Below are 19,942 nucleotides of genomic sequence, written 5' to 3' on the forward strand. Positions count from 1 at the left end.
GCGTCCCTCCTGGGTATGGGAGATGGAACCTTTTTCACCAGAAAAAATCTGCTTCCACTTTAAATTTAGAGGCACGCAAGGTTCCGGCCCTGGGAGCATGCGCTCCCCTAACTGTGCCCACCGGCACCACTCCCCAGTCCTCTTTTCTACGTCGACGGGAACGGACATCGCCCACCGGCGCTCCTGGGTTTGGCTTCGGCCTTGTAATTCCACGTGTTCTTCCCCGGATTCTGTCTGTCTTTCTTCTAATCTTTAAACTGGTACTTGGTCCTCTGGCACTATGCTCCTCCCTGGCGCATGCCGACGTCCTTAGGCTTCAGCAGGTGTCCAGCCTGTGAGGGGCTCTTCCGCATGTCCGACCCCCACGCTCTGTGCCTCCGCTGCCTTGACCGCGACCACAGCTGGGAGGGCTGTACTGCGTGTGACGCGCTCGCATCGCGAGCTCTGAAGAACAGGTCAACAAGGTTGAGGGAGCTCTTCGAGAAGTCGCCTCCAGAGGACTTGAAGAACTTCCTCAAGCACAAGTCAAGGCCCAAGGCAGGGCTGCTTTTTTCCATCGCACCCAGCAAGGGCGATTCCTTTCCTAGGAAACGTCAGAGTGGGAGGGAACGTCCAGGTCCTCACACCAGCGCAGGTGCCAAGGCCAATTCTGCTACCGGCCACCAGGCCGAGGGGTCACTAGATCCTCCCGCAGACAGCGCTGAGGGACCGCAAGGTTCTTGCACCGGGTTTCCACCCGAGGGGCCGTGCCCGAATATCAGACAAAAGTCTGAGAGGGTGCCTGTGCAAAGCACTACCGGTGCTTTAGACGAGGGCTTGACGCCTACCAGGTTTGGTCTTGAGGTGCAAGGTAGGCCTCAGAATCCACCACCTAGAGTCAAGGAGGAGGCCAGTCTCAGCAAGCCAGGCACCACGACACAGGCACATGGCATGCAACTCGACAAGATGGCTGCTGCACCAGACAAGATGGCCGCTCGTCAGACACTGAACCCTTTTGGGGAGCAGGTAGGAGATGGAGTGTCCAGGTGGGACTGGTCTCAACCAGGTACGTGGCCTACAGCTTATACTTCTACATCCCAAGGCAGGTACCCTCTGCAGCCACCTAGGCAGAGTATGCACAGGCACCAGCAGCCAGCCGCTACTCCATCAATATCACCTGCCACCCCAATAGCCTGTGAAGACAGGTTTTTTGAGAAGTCCCTCACGCTGATGAGGTCCACTCAGATAAGCTGCATCCTTTGGGATGTTATTGCTTCCACCAGTCCTGACGTCAGCACCCATAGTCATTCCGCCTATGGCTGTGGTGCCTCAGGCTCTGGCGCAGCATCTGCTGTCCACCCCGGCCCCTTCAATTCCGGCTCCCCTGCTACTTACAGCTCAGGCTGTTCCACAGCAGCCTCTGGCTCCGGTGCCACACCTCAGCCAATGGCTCCCAGTACACCCTCACTGGTGCCAGACCAGTTGGACACCCTGGTTGATACCGATGAGGAGAAGGACCCTGACACACCCTCGTCAGCCAAGGGCTCCCACTATCGACTTGCAGGTTTGGCTGAATACTTGGGGTTTCCACAACCTGAGGTTGAACAACCAGAGGCAGGAGTCCTGGCCGAAGTCCTCACTCTATGCCTGCGGCTAGAACGGGGATTCCGATGCAGACGTTGTTGCCTTGGCCAAAAAGGGATGGCTGAAACCCCACTCAGCGCAGCCCACCAACAGATGCCAAGTATAGGCAGTTGGAGGGAGATACACTCTTGTTGTCGGCACACCCAGGCCCACACTCCTTGGTGGTTGCCGCGGCTTCCATATACTCAGTCTTAATCCTCATCGGCCACCTTGTCCTCAGCACTGCTAGGCAAGGAGGAGAATATCTTGGTGGCATATGGAAAGAAGGCCTACTCCAACGCCTCGCTGCACCTTCGTCAAGCGAATGTGGATGCCATGCTCGCAGCTGTTAACCAGCGGCTTTGGCGGGAAATAGCAGACTTCCTTCCGGAATTTCCAGTGCACAGTCAGGCACGTTTCAAGGCGCGAGGCTGACTGAAGTGAAGATGGTGGCTCAGGACATCATGGAGTCCACAGTCTTGCATATGGACACCTCAGGCCTTGCCATCTGCATTGCCATGGACACGAGAAGGAGGGCCTGGCTCTGGGCTACCAATTTCTACCCCAACATCCAGGAATGCATATTGGACCTTCCATTTGAGGGTAGTGAACTCTTTCATTCCTCCACAGATGAGCAACTGGATAAGAACAGCTCACAGACAGCAAGGTCTTTATCTATCCGGGCCTTTCGCGAGTTCATGGGGCTTCTACGAATGACGGTCCAGCCAGCCTGACAGCTCTCCGAGCCAACACCGCTGCAAACAGCACAAGGCTGGGAATAAGGGCTTCTGTCAGTCCCCGTCCTCTGCCTCAGCCTCAGAGGGAAAGAAGGCATGACACTGCCCTCCGGGTCCACGTGTCTCTGGGAGAGGGAGGGGGTGTTTACTACTATCAGTAGTTGCCATGGGCTACCGCATACCGTTCCCCTCTCTCCTCCCTTCCACTCCCACAGATTTGGACATCAACTCTGTTGGCGGAGATTCGATCGCTCGTAGAGAGCCAGGCCATGGAAGAAGTCCCAACCTCCTAGCGGGGTATGGGTTTCTACTCTAGGATTTTTGCCATACACAAGAAGTACCAGGCTGGCCTGAGAGTTGTGTGGACCTTTCCACCCGGAACCATTCCCTCCCACTTCAAAAGTTCAAGGTTACCCCAGGGCTTATTGCGGAGACACTGTGCAAGGGAGACTGGATATGCTCCCTGGATCTGAACGACGCTTACCTAGACGTCCCGATTTGGCATCCCCATTGGTCCTTACTGAGGTTCAGGATCATGGGCTTCCATTTCCAGTACAAGGTTTTACCCTTTGGCCTCAATTCACCGCCAAGAGTCTTTACCAGGCTCATGAACGCAGTGGCAGACCTTCTCAGGGCCCAAGGTCACCGTGTATATCCATACCTAGACAACTCGCTAGTCAGAGTGAGATCCCCACAGGTGGTCCAGCACACCACCTCCGCCCTCATGAACACGCTGCATGACTTTGGATTCTCCATCAATTTCAGGAAGTCTGAGCTGGAACCGGCGCAGAGTCTTAACATTCCTGGGCCTTATCTGGGATATGAGGTCTGAGAAAATCTTACCATCAGAGGACAAGATCGCAGCCATCAAGAGGGTATTATGGCAGCATGTCATCTGGCAGTGCCCTACACAAGACTCAAAATTAGAGGAGATTACAGCTGCACTTCGCAGCCTCATGGAATCAGGAGCGAGGATCTGAGGCGGAACTCGTCAGCAATCCCCCTTCCTACACCAGGACCTAATCTGGTGGAGCACGGACTGCAACCTGAGGATAGGCAGACCCTTCCGACAACCAGCACAGCAGGTTACCATCACCACAGATTCATCCTTCGAGGGCTGGGCGGCGACCCTGGACAAACCCAGCGTCGACGAAGTCTGGTCCCTTCAAGAACAGGAGGCCCATTTCAATTAGCTGGAACTAAGGCCCATCTGGCTGGCCCTCAAGGCCCTTAGCAGCAGACCGATCCTCATTCAGACAGACAACTCCACCACCACGTACTACCTCAGCAAGTAAGGTGGAACCAGGACCCTTCCATTATGCACCTTGGCGATCAGCATCTGGTAATGGGCCCTGGAGAACGGCATTCACCTGACAGCAATCCACCACCTGGGGGAGTCGAACCCGGAGGCGGACAGGCTCAGCAGACTGGGGGCAGACAATTACGAGCGGCAGCGGAACGATCAGATCGTGCAGGAGATCTTCATTAAATGGGGTCATCCACAGGTGGACCTCTTTGCCACCTGGTTCAACAGGAAGTGCCCTCAGTTCACATCCTGGCAGGGACAGGGTTTAGGCTCTCTGGGCAATGCATTGCAGATAGCGTGGAACAGCATGGACGCTTATGCCTTCCCGCCCACCCCAATGATACACAAGGTGATCTGCAAGATAAGAGAGTCCTGGCACCTCTGCATCATTCTGGTAGTTCTGTGGTGGCCGGCGGTGCTATGCTTCTCGGAGCTACTCAGCTTGTCGAACCAGCCTCCGAATCACCTTCCAATGGGCCCAACTCATCTATCTCAGCAGGGGGGCACAGTCATTCACCCCGCCCGCAGAAGTTGTCTCTCGCAGCGTGGTTCCTGAGCAAGTCATGCTGAAACATCTGCGCTTCTCGCAGTCGAATCTAGACATCTTTCAGGGGGCTAGGAGCGATGCTACTAGGAGCCAGTACAAAAGCAAGTGGACTAGATTTTGCCACTGGACGCTAAGGACGACGATCCTCTCACTTGCTCACTGGATGATGTGCTTTCTTTCTCAGCACACCTCGCACAATCAGGGGTGCAGATAGACATGTGCCGCACTTATCTAGCGGCCATCGGAGCATACCGGAACTCGGAAGTGGAAGTCTTTCTCGTTCGCCAATCCAGTGGTTAAACGACATCTGACGGGCCTCACTAGGCTCGACCCGCCCATTAAGAAGCCCCACCCTCGGACCACAATATAGTGTTGGATGCCTTGGCGGATAGACCTTTTGACCCAATGGCGTCCGCAGACATCTGGCTGGTCACCATCAAGACAGCTCTTTTGGTGGGTCTGACATCGGCGAGGCGTGTCAGCGAGATCCAAGCTCTAGTGGCCTCAGAGCCATACACTACCTTTCATAGGGACAAGGTGGTCCTCCGAACGCACCCCGCTTTCTCACTTAATGTAGTCTTGGCATTCCACCTGAATGAGGAAATGGTACTCCTGACTTTCTTTGCATACCCCAAGGTCAATGCTCAGAGGGTTCTGCATTGTTATCATGCAAGCGCTAAAATTCTATCTTGACAGAGCCAAGAGCTTCCGCAAGTCGGACGCTCGATTTGTCATTTTCGGCGGATCAAGGCCAGGTTATCAGACCTCCAAGGCCTCCATAGCAAGGTGGATAGTTGCAGCTATTAAGGAGGCATATGAGGGGCAGCACAAGCCACGTCTCGCCAACATGCATGCCCACGCTATCAGAGCCAAGGCGACGGTAGTTGCATTCCAGAGACACGTCTCGTGGCAGGTCATCAGCAGGGCGGCCACGTGGGACACTCCCTGTGCGTTTTGCAAGCACTACTGTTGGAATGCTGCCTCCAGGTCAGACGCGGCATTCGGGCAGCCAGTACTAAGGAACTTGTTTTCTTAAGGAGGGTCACCTCTCCACCCTGGGGCTACATTCAGTTGTAATCGCCCATGCAGCATGGCGGAAAGGGGGTGGGACGCAAGAGTAATTATAAGTTAGTCACAGTAGTGACTAACGTACTCTTAGTCCATAGTCCCCTTTCTGCCATACGTCCCACCATCCTCCCCTCTAATAAAACTGGTGTGAGTGATTAGGCAATGGCAAATATTGTCGACGCGTCAATGGGGACTGAGGAGTGGTACCGGTGGGCGGAGGCAGGGAAGCGCATGATCCCAGGACCGCACCCCCGCGCGCCTCTAAATTTAAAGGGAAACATTTTTTCTGTTGAAAAAGGTTCCGTCTCCCGATCCTAGGAAGGACGCCCATGCAGTATGCAGGAAAGGGGACTATGGACTAAGAGTATGTTAGTCACTATGGTGAGTAACTTACAATTTATGCTTTTCAGACACGTGTAGTGACTTTGGCACTTACACTATTACACAAACTAAAAGTTCTTGGACTTAGGAATGCAATAATGGATCCTTATACCATTAATTGGAAAATAATTGGTTCTTTACAGGCTCTTTATTCGCATGCTATTAGTCTACATATTACTATAAAATAAATTAAACGGATTATACATGAATACATGGACAAGAATAAACACAGTATACATATATCACCGTTGGTGCAGTTGTAGGAGAAAGCTCCCTCTCATCCATCCCAAGGCAGGTAGGCACAGAGATTACACATCAACCAACGGGGACTGGAGCGGAGCGTCCTCCCTCTCAGCAAGACTTAACACCCGGGGTTCCAATTCTCTGTCTCCTCTTGGAATAAATCTCTTCTTAAGGGAGGGACAAATCCCCGTCCCTCATAAATTGCCCATTGTCCCTGGCCGAAGGATGGACAGACAGCAAGCATGGGAGGCAAGAGCAGAAAAAATAAGACAGTAGTGGAAAAACCCAGCTCGTCTCCCACATGCTCGTTCCCAACACCCCTTATCAATGCACCTGCACATCTGACTCCCCTCTCGGCTCGCCCTTGAGTTAACAATGTGAAAACTGTACTCCATAATAAGCTCATCTGCTTCACACTAAAATATCACCACCATTGCAGAACTCATGTCTGCCTTCTAACTGAACTCATAGACTTACATTGCGGTTTGGAAGTGAATGTCTAAAAAGGCAGCGTACCGGCGCCATGTTGTTAAGCTCATTTTCACACACGCACTACAGTAGGACAGCCTTTCTTGATAGAAGGTAGCTGGCAACCATTATTCACATTAGAATTCGGGAATCTGCCACCAATCATAAGGTGAACCGGTTACTGCATGTTCACGTTCAGCTGGACTATTCATGCTGCACTAATGTGCATGCTTTGTAAAGGTGATGGGGGGAATAAGCTCTGGGAAAAATACTCCAACACATTTAACCTAAGTAAAAATGGCAAAAATTTTAAGCAGCCAGGTTCCCTACATGGTAGCCCTAACGCCGTCCTTGGGTGGAGATGTAATGTATATTTGAGCTCGTCTATCACAGGTTTTTCAATGGCATGTACAATCTATGGGACCCGCGTAGTGTACACAATATAAACATATGCACAAAATCTACATACCTCCTGCCACATGCACACAAACTATACCACAACCAAAGAGCACATTCTGCATCTCCTTCAATAATCTGGCATGAGAACATGTGATAGCCTTATTTGCGCTGGCATCTTCCCAGCCTAAATAAAATGTGAACTTCCGTGCCCTCCTCCGCTTGACAGCCCAACATGGGTGCTAACTAGGCCCACTGAAGATTGATGGCAGAACTCAAAACGGTGGACAAATGGGCAGCTTTCTTTAGAACTCATTCTATGGTGTATAAGATTTAACCAGACACACAAGTATGCATTAGGAGTACCAATGCCTGCCAGGTAGGCACCAGTCATCTTTTCAGCATTCGCAAGCTGGTGCTGAATGCATTACCATGTTAAAGTAGAACAGAAAAATATCTGCAAGCAGATTCTCAACTAGCGCAATTCACAGCTGAATGACTCGTTGGCAGCAGCAGTAGAGGCCTGCATTACATAAACGTTTTTCATTTTTGCAGAGGAGGCCATGTTTTTATGTAATTAGAGTTGAATGAGTGCCCAGAAATCCACCACGAACCGCTACACAGCCTTGTGACACCAACGCTGTGATGGAGGGAATCTCTGAATAAACCAATTGGCAGGTGGTTGTTTTCAGTTTTTTACTTGTTTTTGTGGCATTGCAATGCAGCTCCTGACACGGGCCATGGTCTGGATTCCCTGATCCCACGTTGCTCTTTCGTTAGTCCCTTTCAGAGCATTCTAAGCTGGCATTACCGATGGGCTGTATTTGCGACTGCACTGTGCGCACACCCTAGAGAGCAGTAAACTATGACATGAATAATACCCTGCGCACCTGCCGAGGATGTGTGTGCGTGCCCTAGACCCTAGTCATCTCGCCCTTTCCATGCCTTACCTGCTGCACGTCTTCAGAACGGTTGGCCTCCAACGACCAGGCCAGAACTCCGGCACACAACACTGCGTGAGTCCAGATGGCCTCAGCTCCAGGCACTGAAGTTCTTTTGCTGGCAAGGTGACAGAGTAGCTGGCTTGCATGCTGTTTCAGAAGTTCTTGGAACGTTCTGAAATGGTCCCAGAGGGCACCCAATGGCATGTGAAATCGTGGCGGCAGTGGCGCCGGCAAACTCTTACACTGATACAGTCCCGCCGGTGCCACCTGCTCTCCCCCACCCCATGCTTGCACATAACTTTTTTGTAATAGCTTTTCGAATGGATTGTCTCCTCCAAAGTATTCCTCATCTTTGACATGTAATGTCCTGCTTTGGCTGCAGAGGGCGCCCTGTGTCAATAGCGTTGAGTGATGTCCCTCGAAGGCCTCCATCAAGGGTTACGTCATCGGATGTTATACGTAGTGCGCACGGCACCCGTTGGCCTCAGTTCCGTTGTTCCGCAAATATGTTTGCTTCGAAACTCGGCACGCCTCATTCAATTCGATTACGTAGTTACCTCAATTGCGCAGTTACCTTCGATAAATATGTCTGTCTTCACCTCAGACAACCCCTTGTTCCAGATTCAAAAAATGGAAGGAGTGCCACTCAAGATGTCAATCACGGATCTACATTGTCTGTGGTGCCTGGATGAAGGCCACAACACTGATTCCTGTACCAAATGTCAAGCTATGACAGGAAAGGCCTTGCGAGAACGAAAAGGCAAGTTGCAGGTAGGCAAGATATCTAAACCCCATAAAACCCGACCTGATAGTTCTTCGACTGCTGAATTGAGAGACCGCTCTCCTTGGCGTAAGAAGGATAAAAAAAGGTTTGAGGTCCCGAAGTGGCTCCCGCCACTCTTCGTCCTCGGCGTAGCGATCAAGAAGGAGGCACCATCGGTCCCCTTCCTCTTCATCCTTGTCAGGCGACACCCCCATGAGGGTAAGATGCCCCTCCAAAAAGCATTCTGTTTAGAGTCGCTAAACATTTTTGAGAAGCAGGGTAAGGCTCCGTCCGGGCCTTCTTTAGAAGCCGGCATAGAGCGCTCTCGACCCGAAACGCTCGCGCACTTGAGCCCGGGTGGATGGCGTGATTCGCATTGAGAGCCCTCGAGGCCTCGAATGGACAAGGATCACTGGAGACATGGCGAGCGTTTGAGATTATTGATGCCTCCGAAGCCTGTGGAACCCTCGGCGCCAAAACCGACGAAGGAGCCTGTCGACTTCGTCTAGGTCTTCAACGCCAATGTCTACATCGAAGCTGTCAATGCCAAAGGTACCGATTGTGTCAACTCAGCCCACAGGACTTGAGGAAAGTCATAAGAAGGCTAAAACCAAATCTCTGAAAAAGTCTTTCTTTTGGGCATCATTATGGAACACCCAATGTGCCGTAATGCCTCATATCAGAAGAGAGCAAGATGAAAGATCTTTGACACCTTGCATAATGCTAGCGGCATTGATACTTATCCTCAGTTGGGGTTCGGCAGGCCAGAACCGGAGGAGCACGCTGACTCCTCGTACCGGCAACTGATGTCCAGAGTAGTAGAGTACCTAGGCTGGATTAGACCCCCGGTACAGTTTGATCAGGATGAACTGAACGATATTCTAGACAAAGGTCCACCTACAGATCCTATATTACCCTTCCATGTGGCTCTGCAAAAAAGGGTGGCCAGAAATTAGGAGACCCCGGACACCAAACCGGTGGTGGACAAGTCCCTTACAAAGAAATACTGCCCTTCCAGTAGCAACCCCGGCTACCTGTCCAAACACCCCACTTCGGAGAGTCTGGTGGTCCAGGCAGCCACAGCTACCTTTAACAAGACAGCGTACCCTAGCATCCCTCCTGATGAGGACGACAAGCGTGTGGATGGATGGGCACGAAAGGTATTTTCAGCTGGGAGTATGGCCCTGAAGTCGGACAACTGCACATGTGCATTAGCAAAATTCTCATACACTCTGTGGGAGTGTATATCCATGGCGGCGGAGCATATTCCAGAAGGGGATGCAAGGAACAGCTTCCTGGCTATTATTAAGGATGGCAAGGAAGACATGTGCGAATCCCTTCAGTCTGGATTGGACACTGCGGATAGCATCAGCTGGTCCATGGCCACGAGCACCGTGATGCGCAGATTGGCGTTGTTGCGGAATCAGGTTTTGCACCAGATATGCAGGCTCGTCTTCTCAACATGCCATTTGATGGGTCTCACCTTTTTGGCAGCAAGGCTGATTAGAGCCTTGAAAGGTTGCAGACCTTGAAGGCGGCTGCCAAATCTTTAGGGGACGCTGTTAGGCAACCTCAGCCTTTTTGTCCGGCAGGACAGCCATGGAGGGGGCGATCTTCTTGCTACTACTCCTCATTTGGAAAATTGAGAGGAATGGCCAGTCGAAGAGACCAAAGAAAGTTCCCTCGTGGTGGACGAGGTAGAGATGCCAAGCCAACTCCAGCTGCAGCTACCTTGCCATCAGCAGCTGCAGCAACCACTTCGGGAGCTTGCGACACGTGTCACTGGTGGGGGAAGACTGTCTCAGCATCTCAAAGAATGCTGAGCCATTACTTCAGATGTGTGGGCTCTGGAGACAATAGCCCACAGTTACTGCCTACCATTCATAACGCAGCTTCACACCAATCCACCAGGAAAACACTCTTGGAGGATTCCAGATCTGCTCCTTGTGCAGCAAAAGCTGCTCCCTGCTAGAGAAAGCTGCTATAGAACCAGTGCCTGTAGGGGACAGTGCCTGTAGGGGACAGGAACAAGTGTTGATATTCCCCATATTTTTTTATCCCCAAGAAAGACAGAGGATTGAGACCCATCTTGGACTTGAGATACTTGACAAGGACAAATTCAAAATAGTCACACTTTCTCAGATCCTTCAGGCCCTCTAATTACAGGATCGGTGTGCCAATCCATCTCAAGCACAGGAATTACCTGAGGTTCGCCGTTTGCGGCTCGCAGTATCTGTTTCGAATCCTGCCATTCGATTTGACCTCCAACCCGAAGGTCTTCACCAAACTAACGGTGGTGGTGGCAGCGAGTCTCAGAAGAGGGGGGGATTGTCGTGTACCCCTACCTGCACGATTGGCTGATCAGGGCGCGTTGTCCCGAACAAGCCTTGGATCACCTCAGGGTTACCTGCCACTCCCTACACAGACTGGGCTTCTCCCTCAATTTCAAGAAGTCACACATGACACCTTCCCAACAGCTCCAGTATATCAGAGCTGTTTTAGACACGTCCTTGGGGAAAGCGCTCGCCACTCAGGTGAGGGCTCAAGACATTCTCCAGATGGTAACAAAGTTTCAGAATGCTCACTGTCTCCCGGCCTTCGAATTCCTAAGGTTGCTCTGCCTCATGGCATCCTGCATTTACCTGGCGCCAGAGGACCATCTACGAATTAGATCCCTACAGTGAGCTCTCCGAACACAATGGTCCCAGTTCTCGGGACGGATGTCGGATCTACTTAGGGTTCCGATCAAGGTTATGCAGGATCTTCTATGGTGGACCTGCGAGGAAAATATCCTGAAAGGGGACCTTTTTGGAAACCATGGCCGGAGACAACTGTATTGACAGACGCCCCACTCACTGGGTGTGAGCCCACACCAACGATCTGTCAGCCAGCGGTCGTTGGTCTACATCGGAGTCCAAACTACATAACCAGCTTTTGGAGCTGAGGACAATCGGAGTAGCGCTGAAGTCCTTCCTGCCATCTGTAGGGGAAAGAATGTCCTGATAATGACGGACAACACAGTAGCCATGCATTAACTCAACAAGAGAGGAGATGTAGGGTCACTACCACTGTGCAGAGAAGCAATGCAGCTCTGTTACTGGGAAATTAGAGAATGAATCTCCCTATCAGCAGTTCACTTAGCCGGGGAGGAGAACACGGTGGCGGACGACCTGAGCAGGCACAGCACAGTCTCCCACGAGTGGGAAATAGCTCAGGAAGTCCTTCAAGAGATCTTTGCCCTTTGGGGAACACCTCAAGTAGATCTGTTCGCAACCGAGAACAACCGGAAGTGCGAAAGGTACTGCTCAAGGGAATTTCCTCCGAGAGTAGCTCTAGGAGACGCGTTCGTGGTGGATTGGGATTTTCCAATGCTATACGCGTTTCCGCTGGACCCCGTCATTCCTCAAGTAATCAGGAGGTTGAGACAGTTCAGGAGCCACATGATCCTAATTACCCCGCATTGGGCCAGGACGACATGGTACCCGGACTTTCTGGACATGTTCATCTGTCCTCTGAAACGTCTTCCAAAAAGAGCGGACCTTCTCTCGCATCCAGCTGTCAACACTCTCAACCTTCACGCGTGGTTTCTGAAAGGTTGAGATACAAGGATTGGGACCTCCCGGATGACATGATGGTGGTGTTGCTTTCGGCAAGAAGGCAAGCAACAAAATCTCTGTACCGTTGTCGTTAGAATAATTTTTGCGACTGGTGCAGGGAAAAGAATGTTGATCCTTTTCTATGTTTGACACTGGATGTGCTATCCTTTCTGCACACAAAGGTTTTCACGTTGGGACCATTAAGGGTTATCTAGCAGTGCTCTACATATTCAAGCACTCATCGGAGGAATGTTATTACTTTAAAATTCCAAAGTGACTCAATCTCTGAAAGGGCTCACAAATGTGTTCCCACCTTCTGCTTTTCAGGTTCCAGTTTGGTACCTTAAACTGGTTCTAAAAATGTTTGTGTGCACCAATTGAACCTTTGCACACATGTCCATTGAGGTTGTTAACCTTCACGACTATACTGTAGGTTGCTCTAACATCTGCACGTAGAGGGAGCGAGTTGCAGGCCCTCTCTTCAAGCCACCCTTTACCTTATTCCACAAGGACAAGTTTGTGTTGAGGGTTAAACCCTCCTTCCTACCTAAAATAGTATCAGACTTGGTCATGGTGCATCTCTCTTAGGTTCTGTCCTTTGATAAAGTAATTTCTTCACTCCGCCCATGCCGCCCCTTTCCCACGCTGCTGGGAAATCCAAGGGCCACCCTGGACCCCCCTTCTGTTCTTCCAACTATCCCCTCACCACCCTGGGCCAGTCCCCCAGTCCCATATTACACCAAGCCCAGAAGCTTCATGCTAGGCGGGCACCAGGCCGCCCAGGAGTCTTTTCAGGAATTTCAGCACCAAGTCCCAGTCCAAAAGAAACTGCTGGTGTTCTCCCCTTAGCGAGTACGCCACTTTCTCAAGCACTGCTAACATCCAAACCCTTCCTACCCATTCATGTTCCGCGGGTGCTTCTTTCGCCTTCCACTTTTGTGCTACTAACAGTGCCCCTGCCATCACCAGGATCAGATATACCTTATTTTGGGCCTTCGTCCGCAGCCCGTCCAGAGTACCATCCAGCCCCAAGATAAACAGCCCTGTATCTGTGCCTCCTGCGATGTCTGCGCCCATTATGTCATGAGCCGCTTTGCAAACCTTGTCCAATAACGGGGCTACCTCTGGGCATTGCCACCAGGTATGTCCCCAGGAACCCTCCCTTCCACATCCCCTCCAACACAGGGCGGTCTTGGACCGATACATTTTAGCTATTCTGCAGGGGGTAAGGTGCCATTAGTACATCCTCTTCACCCAGATTTCTTGAATTTGTAGGGAGTTCGTCAACTTGGGAATATGCGCCCACAGGGATTGCCAATGCTCTAGCGCAATTGATTGCCTGGTTTCTTTTTCCCAATTGCCATAAAGCTCCACTCGCCCACCCCTGCCCCCTCCTTGAGCAGCCTATACAGATCCCCCACTAGGTGTCTGTCCCCTGCTTTAGTTGTAACATATTTCTCAGATTGAGTAAATTCCCTAGTAGCCGCCCCCTTTATAGATGGGTGTAGGGCCCAATGTTTTAGTTGCATATATCGGAAATGCTCCTCTTCCCCCACCCCAAAGATGCTCTTACAGGTAGGGAAGTCTCTTACCTGCCCCCCTCGTAGAGGTCCCTTAGGCACCTACAACCCCCCACCTGCCACGCGTCCAAGCCCAGGGGTAAACTGAGGATTAGCAAAGATGGGTGTGAGAGGTGAAGGGAAGCTAGTAATCCTTGATCTGCGCACCGCTTCATCCCATGACCTACCTACCACCGCCTCTATTGCACTGCAATACATCCTCCTGGGCCTGGGCCTGGGCCTGTCCTCCAGGGGAAGACACAAAACCCCCTCCAGCCCATATCCTACTACTGCCCTATCCATCTCCCTCCACACCTTTCCCCTGTCGTCCTTCATCCAGTCTCGTAGTACCCTCATCTGAGCTGCCCGGTAGTAGTTTACCATGTCTGGCTCCCCCATGCCTCCTCTGTGTCTGGGCAATTGCATCAGTTTACGGGGAACTCTAGGCTTCTTGTTCCCCCATATATGGGCCTGAGTGAGCTTGCTTAACTTTCTAAAGAAGGGAGCCGGAACCCTAACTGGTAGTGCCATAAAAAGGTACAATCATTTTGGAAGGATAACCATCTTTAAGTCATTGATCCTGCCTATCCAAGACACAGCCAGCGGTCCCAAGTCCAAGAGCAGCCCCTTGGTTTTCCCCAGCAGCGGGAGATAATTTGCCTCGTACAGATGTTCTATTGTCCCCGTAATAACAGTCCCCAGATAATTAATCGTTCGCCGGTGCCCAGGCAAAATCAAAGCTCTTCCTTAACTCCCTTTCTACCCCAGGGGACATCTGTAGACACAGCACCTCCGACTTACTTTTATTGATCCCTAGCCTTGCAATTCGCCCAAACTCTGGAAAAAAAACTTTCGACCGTTTCCAGGGATTCTCGGGGGTTCTTCAGGGTCAACAACATGTCGTCTGCAAAGGCGGCCACCTTATTTTCTCTTCCCCCGAACATCACCCCCTTAATCGCCTGGTGAAATCTGTTTTTACACAGAAGCGGCTCTAGATATATCGCAAAGAGTAGTGGTGACAGCGGGCAGCCTCGCTTTGTGCCTCTAGATACTGCCACTGGATCTGATGCCTCCCATTAATCATCAGGCGCAGCGTGGAATTACGATAATTCGCCTATATCTTGCCCATGAATTTTTCCCCAAATCACATTTTACGCATTGTGGTGAAGAAAAAGCCCCATTCTACCCTATCAAACGCTTTCTCAGCGTCGAAGGCAACCACAATAGCCTCCATCCTAGATTTGTTTACTTTCTCTATAGTATGGGCAATCCTCCTGGTATTATCATGCGTTTGCCTCCCCCTGTACAAAACCAGACTAGTCAGACTCCACTAAGGATGGGAGGAGGGGTTCGAGTCTGGCCGCCAGAATCTTCGTCAAGATCTTAATGTCCAGATTGATTAGAGCAATCGGTCTGTAGGCAACGCAAGCTGTAGGATCTTTCCCCTGCTTAGGGAGTAGTACCACTTTCGCCTCCTCCATAGATGTGGTTATCCCCTTCCCTCGCCCAAATGCATTATATAGAGCAACCATTCGCAGGGCCAAAACGTCCCTAAACGTTTTATAAAAGTCCGCTATGAAGCCATCGGGCCCTAGAGCTTTAAGAGGGAGAGCTGCAATGGCCTTGTGAACCTCCTCTATAGTTAAGTCATTCTCAAGCTCCTCCCTATTCCGCTACCTTAATCCCAGTGAGGTGGCACCCTTGCAGATACTTCCCCTGGTCCCTTTCCGCTGGGCTGTCCGACTTGTAAACCTCCCCATAGTACCTTGTAAACTCCCTTTTGATTTCTTGGATCTCTGTGACCTCTCTCCCCGCCACCGTTTTATTTCTCAGTATTGTTCTATCCTTCTCCTCGCTCATCAGCTTCCTTGACAATAGCCTATCTGCCCTGTAAGACTTCGCATAAAACTTCTGTTTGAGATGCAACAGTGCCCTCTCTGCCTTGGCCGAGACTATTGTATCCAATTGGCCCTTGATCACCCTGTATCTCCTCCTACTCTCTGCAGAGGGTCTAAAGGCTAACTCCTGCATGGCTGTCTTCAAATTAGCCTCCAAATCTTCTTCTAGCTTCCTAATCTCCCTGTCCCTCCTAGCCTTGATCCCAATAATCGTCCCCATAATGGTGGCTTTAAAGGCATCCCAGACTCTCCCTGGGTCCCTTCCCTCTGTATCATTCCTCTGAAGAAATTGGCCAATTTCCTGTTGCAGCTCCTCTCGTAACACCTCATCCATAAATATGTGAGAAGGGTATTTCCATTTCCATAGTCCAACCACCTGCGATGGAGAAGTGAGCTCTATCACAATCAGAGCGTGGTCTGAGATAGAGATCACGCTTACTTCAACCGCCCTAAGCCTACCTACCAGGGAACGTGACAACCAGACATCATCTATCCTGGAAGCCGGCCTGTGCACATGAGAGTAAAAAGTGTACCCGCTATCCTCGCCCCTCTTTTCCCACCATGCCTCAACCAATGATAGGTTCTCCATTTTGTTCTGCAGCTCTTTGGATGGTTTAGTCTGGGCTTGGAAATTTCTCGCGCTCCTATATTTCCCTGGGTCCCAAGCTAAATTGAAGTCCCCTGTGAGTATTATGTTACCCTTAGCAGCCCGCTGTCACGATGCCCGCTCCTGGGGAGCCGGCTCAGGCCCTGCGTCCCCGAAAGCGGACATCAAGTCCCCAGGGAAGGTCCCAGCAACCCCTTATAGGGGCCCTTTGGACAGTGTCCTGGCGCCTATGGCGCCAGGCTCATAGAAAACGTCAGTCCTGGCGCCATAGGCGCCAGGCTCATTATGAAAGTGTTTGGGCACTTACCTGATGCAGACCATGCTGCAGAACCCTGCCTCCTTGAGGCCTGAAAGGAACTACTTTACCTGTGGGACTCATATACCACCCAGGCGTGGTCAGGGAAGGATACATACCTGATTGGAGGAAGGACACATTCTAGGAACTTCTTCCAAGTCTATTTAAACCACACCCGATCAGCCACACGTGCTTCGCGTTGTTCTGCATCTAGTAGCTGGACGCTCACTGTGTCTGCTCCTGCATCCTGACTTCTGCCACGCCTGCCAGCATCCTGAATCACCTGCAAAGGAAGGGAACAAGAGAACAGAAGAAGGAAAAGGCCTTACCTGCTAAATCTGCATCCCAGAGACATTTCGCCGACGATCCTGAAAAGGAAGACATTCATTTTTAAAAGCACATCACATCGATCGCTGCAGCACCTCATTCTACTCATCTTACAGGGCGCTTCCATGTTCTGCAGAGCGACCATCCGGATTCACAGTCGCGCCCCAGCGCCTAGGGAGAAAAAGACAATAACGAAGGTGAGAGAAAGAAGGGAAAAGGGAAGCTAAATCTCCATGTTAAGACTTACCTGCTGGGTCATTCCCTTTTCGTTTCGGGTCTGCGCCGCATCCAGGCATTTTCGGACCCCGGCCCCTAAGGGGAAAAAGACATCAGCGTTAATGAGCGAATGAAAAGACATTACCAAGACGCTCATTAAAGACTTACCTGATTTCCACAAGGATTTCACCTCTCATCTTGGGTCGGTGCCTGTTCGCCGGCATTCCGTACCCCGGCCCCTATGGGGAAAAAGACACTAGCATTAGAACATTAATGCATGGACACAAGGGGAAACACTTATCAAAAACTTACCTGGAAGCCAAGCAAGTTTGGTTCTCACCAATCTGAAAATCCAGTGAAGTAACTGGATACCAACGCGCCCCTGCATCAGAAGCAGGATGGAGAGCTCGTCCTTCCAGACCCTAAGGTGAGACGCTACGGGGAAGCACAGAAGGGTTTTGAGGAGGTTGAGAGGGGTAAGTGGGAGGCCGATTGCATTACCCCGCAGACAGTTAACCCCCTATTTTCACCTACAGAAGGATACTTCTGCGAGTCAGACAAGCCAGATTTGCGGCCCGGTCCAGTCCGTCTCCCGACCCCTGCGCATCACCTTAGACGAGGTCACAACAGTGCGAACCAGGCCAGCGCCTCCGTGGGAGTCAGGTGAGCGTTACACCCTCTCCGATTTACACACCATTGCTTATATGAAGTGGTCCTGCCCAGTGTTCGGAGCATAAAGGGTTGCCACTGACCACACCTCCCTACCTCTTTGAAGATTCAAAACCAGGAATCTGCCTGCAGTGTCCCGAGAAGAGCCTGTGACAGCTATGTCTAAACCGTTTTTCAAGTCAAGGCTATGAGGACGCCCCCTTCTTCCCCTGACTGTTCGATTGATGAAGACGGCTAAATCCCTTCAGCCTCTGCCTGTCCTTCTCTTGTATGTGAGTTTCTTGAAAGCTAATGAAAGCTAATGTCAGGGTTCTCTTTCGCCAGCATCAGCTCCACTTTTTTCCTTTTTACCAGCAAATTCAAACCCATGACCTATAGAAGCCGAAGTATCCTTCCTGACAGAACCAAGACCCATGCCCGTTTCCCTCCCAACAGACCTATGATCCCCCCCCCCACAACGGGGGAGCACTGCCGCCCTCTAGCCCCTCCCAAACTACCTTCTCGGGGGCAGTGCCATTTCCCAACCCCAGTGACCCCATTGGCAGGTCAACCCTGACCCTTTGGTAATCCAACTTGACCCTCCCCATTGCTCCCCCCAGCCACTGCTGCCTCATCTAGACACCCCTCCCTGGGTACTCCAAAATCCAAAGTTATTTTGGCCTTGAATTCAATTTGGCATCGAGCCCCAGGTTGCCCTTCCACTGGCGGAGACACCCACTGGGCCCGCTGGGCCCCTTCTCCTCCTCGCTTTCCTTCTTGGTGCTTGCGTCGACCACTCCCACTCCCTACGTCTGGGGCTGGCTTTCCCCCTGTCTGGTGATTCACTTGAGGAGTGCTCCACCTCTATCCCGAGGATGGCGGCACCCTCCTCCACTGATGTAACTCTTCTTTGCCTTATGTCCACCTCAAACACCCATCCAAACGGAAATGTCCACTTGTATCTTATACTCCTCGTCTGTAGCTCTTGCGTTATCGGACACATCTGCCTCCTCTTGTTGAGAGTAATAACCGACAGATCCTGGTACAGCTGAATGGAGGACCCATTAAAGCTGAGGGCATCCGCCCCCCTCGCGGCCCATAAGACTTTCTCTTTTTGCGTATATTCATGCAGCGCCACTAACACATCTCGTGGCCGGGCACCGGACTCATCCCTTCTGGGCCCCACTCTATGAGCACTGTCTACCCTGATCTCTTCCGCGTTTGTAACATCCGCCAGGGGAGCAAACAGCAGCTTCACCGTCTGTTGTAGGTCTGAATCTATGACTGATTCTGGCAAAAATGTCACCCTAATGTTGGCGCTCCTTGATCTATTCTCAAGATCCTCGGTCTGAAGCTCCAGATTGTGGGTGGCTTTGGCAAGGCTCTCCACCCATTCTTGCACTTGGTGAGAGTCCTCTGCTAGGTCTTGGAGAGCCCTTTCGTTAGTGTCCACTCTTGAACCCAGACTGGTCAGGTCGCCCTTCACCTCACGGATCGCCCCTGTGAGGTCCTCCTTCATTTTATCAAGTTGCAATTGCATTACATTGACCATTCTGTCACCAAAAGTTTGGAAACGCTCTTCCAGCAGCTTCTTTGTAACATTTTCATCCCCTTGCTCTTCTCCCAGGGCCGTCCCCTCCTCGCTCCTATCTCCCTCCTTCCCTCCCTCGGGCACTGCTCCCTCTTCCTTTCTCCACAGTTTCTGAAGCATACCCTCTGGTGTTTTTTATCCCCTTTCGCCGGGGTCCCTGGAGCCTTTCCTCTATTCTTAGACATCTTAATCAGTGCTGGGACCTCCTGGCACCGCTGTCTCCTTCGCCTTGGTCCAGCTTCTCTTCCTTCCACAGATTTGCTCCTCCCTGGTCTCCACTAGATCTCTGGGCCGCTGTCCCCAGACCACCAGGTCATGTGTACTCCCAGCCGTATGTCCCGGCACTTCTGGGCTCTTCATGCCCTCCTGTTGTCCTAGTTCAACCCTGCAGTGTCCTGAGTCCTTTTAGAACCGGCCCAGAGGGTCCTCAGCTCCCACCCCCAGGGTGGGATTGGGCCTCCTGATATTGAAAGTTCCCCGAGCTCTTCACTCAGCCCGGCCCCTGGAGTGGTCTGCCTGTGCCCACCTCTCCCTCCGAGGCGATCTCTGTCCCAATTTAAGGTGGGAGGATGGGCGGGGCCAAGGGCAGGCACTTGCACAGGATCGTACCACAAAAAAAGTCAGGCAGTGCCCCCCCTCATGCTCCCCTCGCTCACCTGCCGCTCTGATTGCCTCATCGCCTCTTCCCTAGCAGTGCCAGCGGCACCAGCAGATACCTCCTCGCAGATCGCCCTGCCGCTGCTTGTACCA

General features: G+C 51.7%; 1 protein-coding gene across 1 annotated transcript in view; it reads left to right on the forward strand.

The window, feature by feature from the left end:
* Window positions 1-19,942, forward strand: part of LOC138467978 (serine palmitoyltransferase 3-like) — a 1,426,144-nt gene that overhangs the window by 1,396,944 nt on the left and 9,258 nt on the right. The window lies entirely within an intron of this gene.

This window comes from Ambystoma mexicanum, chromosome 4q, assembly GCF_040938575.1.
Source record: "Ambystoma mexicanum isolate Mex_15411 chromosome 4q, UKY_AmexF1_1, whole genome shotgun sequence".
In the NCBI taxonomy this organism is placed as follows: domain Eukaryota; kingdom Metazoa; phylum Chordata; class Amphibia; order Caudata; family Ambystomatidae; genus Ambystoma; species Ambystoma mexicanum.